We start from the raw sequence: 7,313 nt of genomic DNA on the forward strand, positions 1-7,313 counted from the left end.
CCGGTGCGGCCGCACTTGGACAGCTGATGATTGTAAATAGGTTTAGAATACGGACGCGCAGCGCACATCTAATCTCACATGACGACGCGTGCCCTGCGATCTTCGCAGGGGATCGGCCGGGGGGACTGTTGCGGCGATAGCAACATTGTAACGTATGTAAACATTGAGGAAGGTCGGATGGAGGCAAAGATTACGTTTATTTGTGTTGATGTAGGGTTATTGCTCGTATTACAAGCCCCATTTAATGATATAAAGTTGCTTTGTGGAGTAAACTGCGAAAAATGAGCGATTAAAATTGCTATACGATACATGTACAAATGTACTTGAACACAACGTGTGCAAACGAAATTTGATTCTAACGTTTTCTAGTAAAATAATTGTCAATTTGTCACCTGCGTAAATCTTTAACAAACGGATGCTTTTCAGCATTGCTTTCTTCCTCTTCAGTCTATCTCAATAGAGACTTAACGCATTTCAGGCCAAACATGTCTAAAGGTCCAATCTGCGGAAGAGAGGCTCTCTTTGGTTTCCCTCTCTTTCGTTAATATCTCAGCTGTTTATTTGTATTATGATTGTCTCCTTGCATTGAACGATGGTCAAAACGATCGTCTTTTGATTTGTACTGCAAAAATAGTTGAAAAGTGTACCATTACATTGCAATAATTGAAGGAGAAAGTGAACAAAGAGAGCCTCTCAAATGCAGATAGGACCTATTGAAATGTTTGGCCTGATTTAGTCCAATAAAATTGTTTACCTCTCTTATCATGTTCCAGTGATTGGGTATGCGAAAATATGTTTACGGTTTACGTATAAACAAACAGGGGCCTGGCCTGGCTCACATGAAAATTTCACCGAAATTGCGTATTTAACGAAATTAATAAAAATTAATTCGGACAAAACGATTTTACGTATCAAAGCGACGCATGCAGAGGTTATGTTAAAATGCCTCAAATATATTGTTTAATTAAGGACCAGGGCATAAGGAGGAAATACTTTTGTCCCATCCCAGGAAACCAAGAACCAAGGAGTGATAATAAGCTTCTTAGCAACGTCACTACCAGCGTTATTATTTGATATTCAGGCTACATCTACGAAACGGTTGGTACGAGATGTCTCCGTTCTCTGCTTTTAAGATTGACCCAAGTAACAATTCGGAATCATTAATATACATGCCAGTTTAACAAGTGTTTTAAGAAAGCACCGACAGTTGTATAAGAGTATGTGTTGAAAAAAGAGTCGAATAAAATCATAGAAGTGCAATATCTGTTCATCATACTTATGTAAATTGAACAACTGATCGAACAGAAGTTTAAGCAATGATGTTTAGGAATTTCCATCTATAGCCATAATGTTCTAATAATGTACGAAGACAAGCTGTTTCCAACGTATTAGATGTAATTATTCCACATATCATTTACAGTGGAACAAGTAACTTATTGAACAAGACTAGCTAAATCTTTCTGTTCAGCTGCTGATTGGAAGCGCTTTTAATTGCAATTGTTCGCCAAGTTTACTTTTGTAAACACAGTTGCAAATTATTCTACATCATACAGGAGCCTTGAAACAGCTCTAAATAAATGTATCACACCTCAAAAAACATCACGACTTATCATCTACAGCAAATCCACCGAGCTTGAAAACAGCAACTGGCCCTCTAACAAGCAGTTTTCCCCCTGGTTCCTTCATCATGGCACGGATCGAGCCTTATTTCTATCTTGACCTGGTTCAGGATCCACTTTTTGTCAGAAGATTAACAACATGGTGACACATTTTTCTTTCGTACACGAAATAAATTTTCCGAAAACTAAACACAACTTACATTTTTGGGTATGATAAATGAAAAATATGTTTGAAGAAATACCAAATTTGCAAAACAACATCGAACCGTAGCGAACTGACTTCATGGACATGGACATTTATTTCGTCAAGCCAACGTAGACTTGTACATAGACATAAACATATACATGAATTTTGTTTTCTATTTCTAATTAATGCATTTTATTATTTTTTTTATAGGGGTCTAAAAAGTAGTTCGTTAAAACTATGCGTGTCTATTTCTGTTGTTATTGAAATATTGTTTCAGATTATGCCGAGACATTGTAAAGTCAATCATTTCGCAATGTTCATTATAGATTGACATCATTTGATTAATTGGTCCAAATTTAGCGTAATCCGTTCGATTATAACAAGTTTCAAATGGTGTTCGACTACGAAGACGCCGTGTAGGCGCATAGAAATTGAATTTAGATAAAATTTCAGATGAGTTAATTCGTTGCGAAATAATATCATTTACAAATGAGATCATGGCGATCTCACGACGCTCTTTTAATGTCTGAATGTTTATAAGCATGCAGCGTGCTTCATATGATGGAAGAGGAAATACTGTCCAACCTAGTTTCCGAAGAGCATATAATAGAAATTGTTTTTGTATTGATTCTATCCTGTCGATATGCGATTTTCTGAAAGGGGACCAGACAACGCTGTAATATTCCAGAATTGACCTCACATAAGAAATGCACAGAGTTTTTATTGTATACGAATCTTCAAAATTGTAGCTGAAGCGTTTTATAAACCTAAGCATATTTTTTGCTCTATGGATGATCGTATTGTAATGGTCTATGAAAGTTAGTTTAGAATCCAAAATAACTCCTAGATCCCTAACTCTTTCAAATGTTTCTGCTTCTTGGTTTCCTAGAGTAATTGCGCTAGTAGGTGTGCTTAGTTTTGTGCTAAAAGTTATTAAATTACACTTTTTAACATTCAGCTGCAATAAGCTTTTTGAGCACCATTTGTAAAAAATATGAATTTCCTTCTGAAATATACTTATATCTTGGTTATTCCTGACTTCCAAAAAGAGCTTCATGTCATCAGCATAAATAAGTAATTTGACTTTTTCAAGAATCAAGGAAATGTCATTTACGTACAGTATGAATTAAAGGGGACCTAGATGGGAATCTTGAGGAACTCCAGATGTGACTTGAATTGGATTAGATTGTTTTCCATTGATTTTTATTATTTGTTCTCGGTTCGTGAGATACAACTCAAGCCTCTTTAGAAGCCCGAGTTCTATTCCTTTTTTCTGCAATTTGAAGACTAACAATAGAATATCAATCCTATCGAAAGCTTTATAAAAGTCGGTGCATAGAGCTTCTACGTGCCCAACTAACAATTGCTAGTCACAAACAAGCAAGCTTGCTGAATTATTGCTTAATAATGGTAATGATAGTTGAGCTAAAATTATGCTCTACACATTACTGTTTAAATGATTTTTCAATTGAGAAAATAGTCAATGTTCGACTTTCCTCATCGGTACCAACAATGATAAATTAAAACACTTTTCAAAAGTTTAACAAGAAATTTATTCGACAAGCATTGATTCCTTAATAAAAGAGTTTAACAAAACATTTGTCTGCATCTTATTAAGCTGATGTATTGATAAGCATATGCTCCTGAACAATGTGCTTTTCACTTGTCAAATAAACGCCTTCAGCCCGTCATAGTTTGACTCGGAACTTTGTTCGGATTATGGGATAAATCATGGCTAATACTGTTTAGACAACCAAGTTATTAAAGAACCAAAATTTTAAACGAATCACATAAAATAAAACAGATTTGAATTATGTTGTTTAACATAGAGTGCCAAGAGACGTGATCAACGTAAAAATGAGGCATTTATTTATCATTATTAGTATGTAACAAGATATCTTGTACCTTGATTATTATATTTTTTATCTTCCGCAGCAGTTCGATTATACGAGACGCTTGGATCGATGCATTTGATATTTCAGTGCTGTCGTGTTTACTGAATAAAGGGTGATACGGTCAAAATTTGGTCACACAATTTGTTTCATAACTTGAGACTGCGTACACCAAAACAGCTGATTTTTGGACCAGTAATGGTACATTATATGTAGCTTACATCATAAAATTTTCATCAAAATCGGTTTAGTATGTGCGGAGATATTGTGAATCCTGAAAACTGCAATTTTAAAATGTTGTACAAAGAGGATTAAAAAATAAGAACACATTTTTACTCTTTTATTTATAGAGCCAGAAATACTGAACCAATTTCAATGAAAATTTTTCTGTATGTAAAGTATACATATCAAAATGTTGTGTAACAATTTCATTCAATTTAATCCAGGCATTACAAAGTTATATTTGTTTAGGTGGTCAAATTTTGTCAAATTTTGCCAAGTCAAGTCAAATTTTGGTCATACATTTTTTTCATAACTTTAGACTGCGTACACCAAAACAGCTGATTTTTTTATCAGTAATGGTCCATTATATGTAGCTTGTACCATAAAATTTTCATCAAAATCGGTCTAGTATTTGCGGAGATATTGTTGAACCCTGAGATCTGCAATTTTAATTTTTTTTTCACAAATAATAACACATTTTTACTGTTTTATTTATAGAGCCAGAAATACTTAACCGATTTCAATGAAAATTTTTCTGTATGTGAAGTATGCATGTCAAAATGTTGTGTAAAAATTTCATTCAATTTGATCCAGCCGTTACAAAGTTATATTAGCTTAAGTGGCACCCAGTCAGTTTTTTTCATATTCAAACTGCTACAAATTTGAAAGTATTCATACAAAATGGCTCAAAATTTTACTAAGAACGTATTTTCATAATAGTATTACACTGTAAAATTTTGATAAAAATCGGAGCAGTATTGGTAGTTCTATAATCAAAATTGTGCTTTACTGACCTTAAATTTCCGAAAATTTACTATGGAGCGCCTTTGTACAAAATTTTAAAAAGGTAGGTCGATGGTTTTATCTATATATCAACCAATACTTAATCGATTTTGATGAAAATTTTATGGTATAAGCTACATATAATGTAGCATTACTAGTCCAAAAATTAGCTGTTTTGGTGTACGCAGTCTAAAGTTATGAAAAAAGATGTGTGACCAAATTTTGACCGTATCACCCTTTATTGTTCCCACAGTCACCTAGATAACCAAACATCATTCAGCAATTGACACATTTCAAGTATCCCTAAACATCCTAATGCACTATTTATTGAACATAATATCAATATTCCATGACAAAAGCATAAATAAAAAAAATACTTAACGCATCTTCGACTGAGCATGAGTAGATAACCTGAACAGATGCTGTGAATGCACCATGTCCAAGACCATACCACACCACATATTGTCATACATTTTCAAAGATCGATATTTAATAATAAAAACAAAAATATATTCATATCGCAATTAGTTCGTCTGGAAACAATATCTTCAATAAGGACCAACACTTTTTGGCCGCATTCGATACAAGTTTTCTCACCGTGCGATAAAAATACTGACAGCGAAATCAGAATGGAAAACACGTGCTTTGGGCTGAACAGCTGTTGAAGTATAAGGCGTTGTTTAGTTGATTACCACGTGCTGTGCTAATTCACCACTGCTGAACACAAGTTCAAGAGTGATCATTATTAAGTCATGGGAAGATTATGTTTTGCTTTGGGTGCTGCATCTCACCATCTCTAGGATGGCGATGATAGGAAGGCATGCGGCTGGCAATCGACAGGTCTCGAGTTCTAATCCGGATTTAGGTAATTTTATATGTAATTCTTATTTCATAATAGGTGTTCTCAACATGCGAGCAAATAATTACTCTCGTGAGAGTTCAACATTTTTGCATTTTATTTAATTTCTGTCATTTTTGCCAAAGCTTAATAACAACTTTCTTGTACATTTGTAAAACGCTTTGAACAACAAAAAATTAAGTTGGTGCCAACATGATGCTTTATAACTTCTCCAAATTTGTGTGAACAAACCCCGAACATAGGTTGTACGTGAAAATAATTCAAATGTTATTCAACATTATGCTGAATCAATTCGTCATAATGGTGCCTGTTATATGAGTGATTGTTAGTTGGGTTTTGTTGATTTTTTATATGATTAATTTGATTCAAAGATAAACCAGCAGTTCTGTCAAAAAATAATTGCAATGTTTCGTTTTCACCAACGATTGGATGTAGAATTTGGTTATTTTCTGAGTCATGGATAAAATCGGCGCTGCGTTGGTTAAAGTCCCCATAAATGTGAACTTTAACCTCCGGTGGATGTTCTGATAATATTGTTTTCAGCAATTTCAAAGAAATGTTCATAACTGCTTTTGTTAGTGCGGTCTGGGGAAAAATATACAGAGGCAAAAACATGAGTTTCACCTGCAATGTATTGTTTCACCCAAACATGTTCAAATGCATTATTTTTTGTAGAGTGTAGAAGTTCAGAATTAAATTTTGTCGAAATAGCAACAAGAACTCCACCTCCAGACTTTTTTCCAGACCCGAGAAAGTCTCGGTCATCTCTTTATACATACATACATACATTTATTTGTTCATCATCACATTTAAGACAAGACATAATCAACAATAGTACGCCACAATACTCGGTTTGTGGCTGCCGCTCTCCATCCTCGGTCGCGCCCAATGCTCGCCAGGTCACGCTCACCTGGCCCGCCCATCGTGCTCTCGACGCTCCACGCTTTCTTGTGCCAATCGGATTAGTAGCAAATACCAGCTTTGAAGGGTTGCTGTCCGGCATTGCAACGTATCCTTCCGGCTTTGGCCACCTTCTGGATGCTGGGTTCGCCGTAAACTGCAGCAAGCTTGTGGTTCTCCCTTCTCCGCCACACACCGTGCTCCTGCATACCGCCAAAGATCGTCCTTAGCACGCGTCGCTCGAAAACTTCGATTGCTCGTTTTTGGTCCTCCTCGAACATGGTCCATATCTCGTGCCCGTAGAGAACCACCGGTCTTATTAGCGTTTTTTCCATGGTGCATTTGGTGCGTGGGTGAATCTTTTGCGACCGCAGTTTCTTCTGGAGCCCGTATTAGGCACGATTGCCTCTGATGATGCGCCTTCCAATTTCATAACTCACATTGTTGTCAGCAGTCAGTAAGGATCCGAGATAAATTCCTCCACCATCTCGAAGGAATCTCCACCAATCGTAACATAACTATCCAGACGGATCCGGTCATGTTCAGTTCCGCCTACCAGCATGTACTTTGTTTTTAAGGCATTTACCTCCAGTCCGACCTTTGCTGCTTCGCATTTCAGGCGGGTGTACATGTCTGCCACCGTTCCAAATGTTCTGGCGATAATGTCCATGTCGTTCGCAAAGCACACAAATTGACCGGATTTTGTGAAAATCGTTCCCCGGCTGTTGAGCTCGGCTCGTCGCATCACACCTTCCAGAGCGATGTTGAAGAGTAGGCATGAGAGTCCATCACCTTATCGCGGTCCCCGGCGAGATTCGAATGAACTAGATAGTTCACCCGAAACCCTTACG

This window comes from Aedes albopictus, chromosome 1, assembly GCF_035046485.1.
Source record: "Aedes albopictus strain Foshan chromosome 1, AalbF5, whole genome shotgun sequence".
In the NCBI taxonomy this organism is placed as follows: domain Eukaryota; kingdom Metazoa; phylum Arthropoda; class Insecta; order Diptera; family Culicidae; genus Aedes; species Aedes albopictus.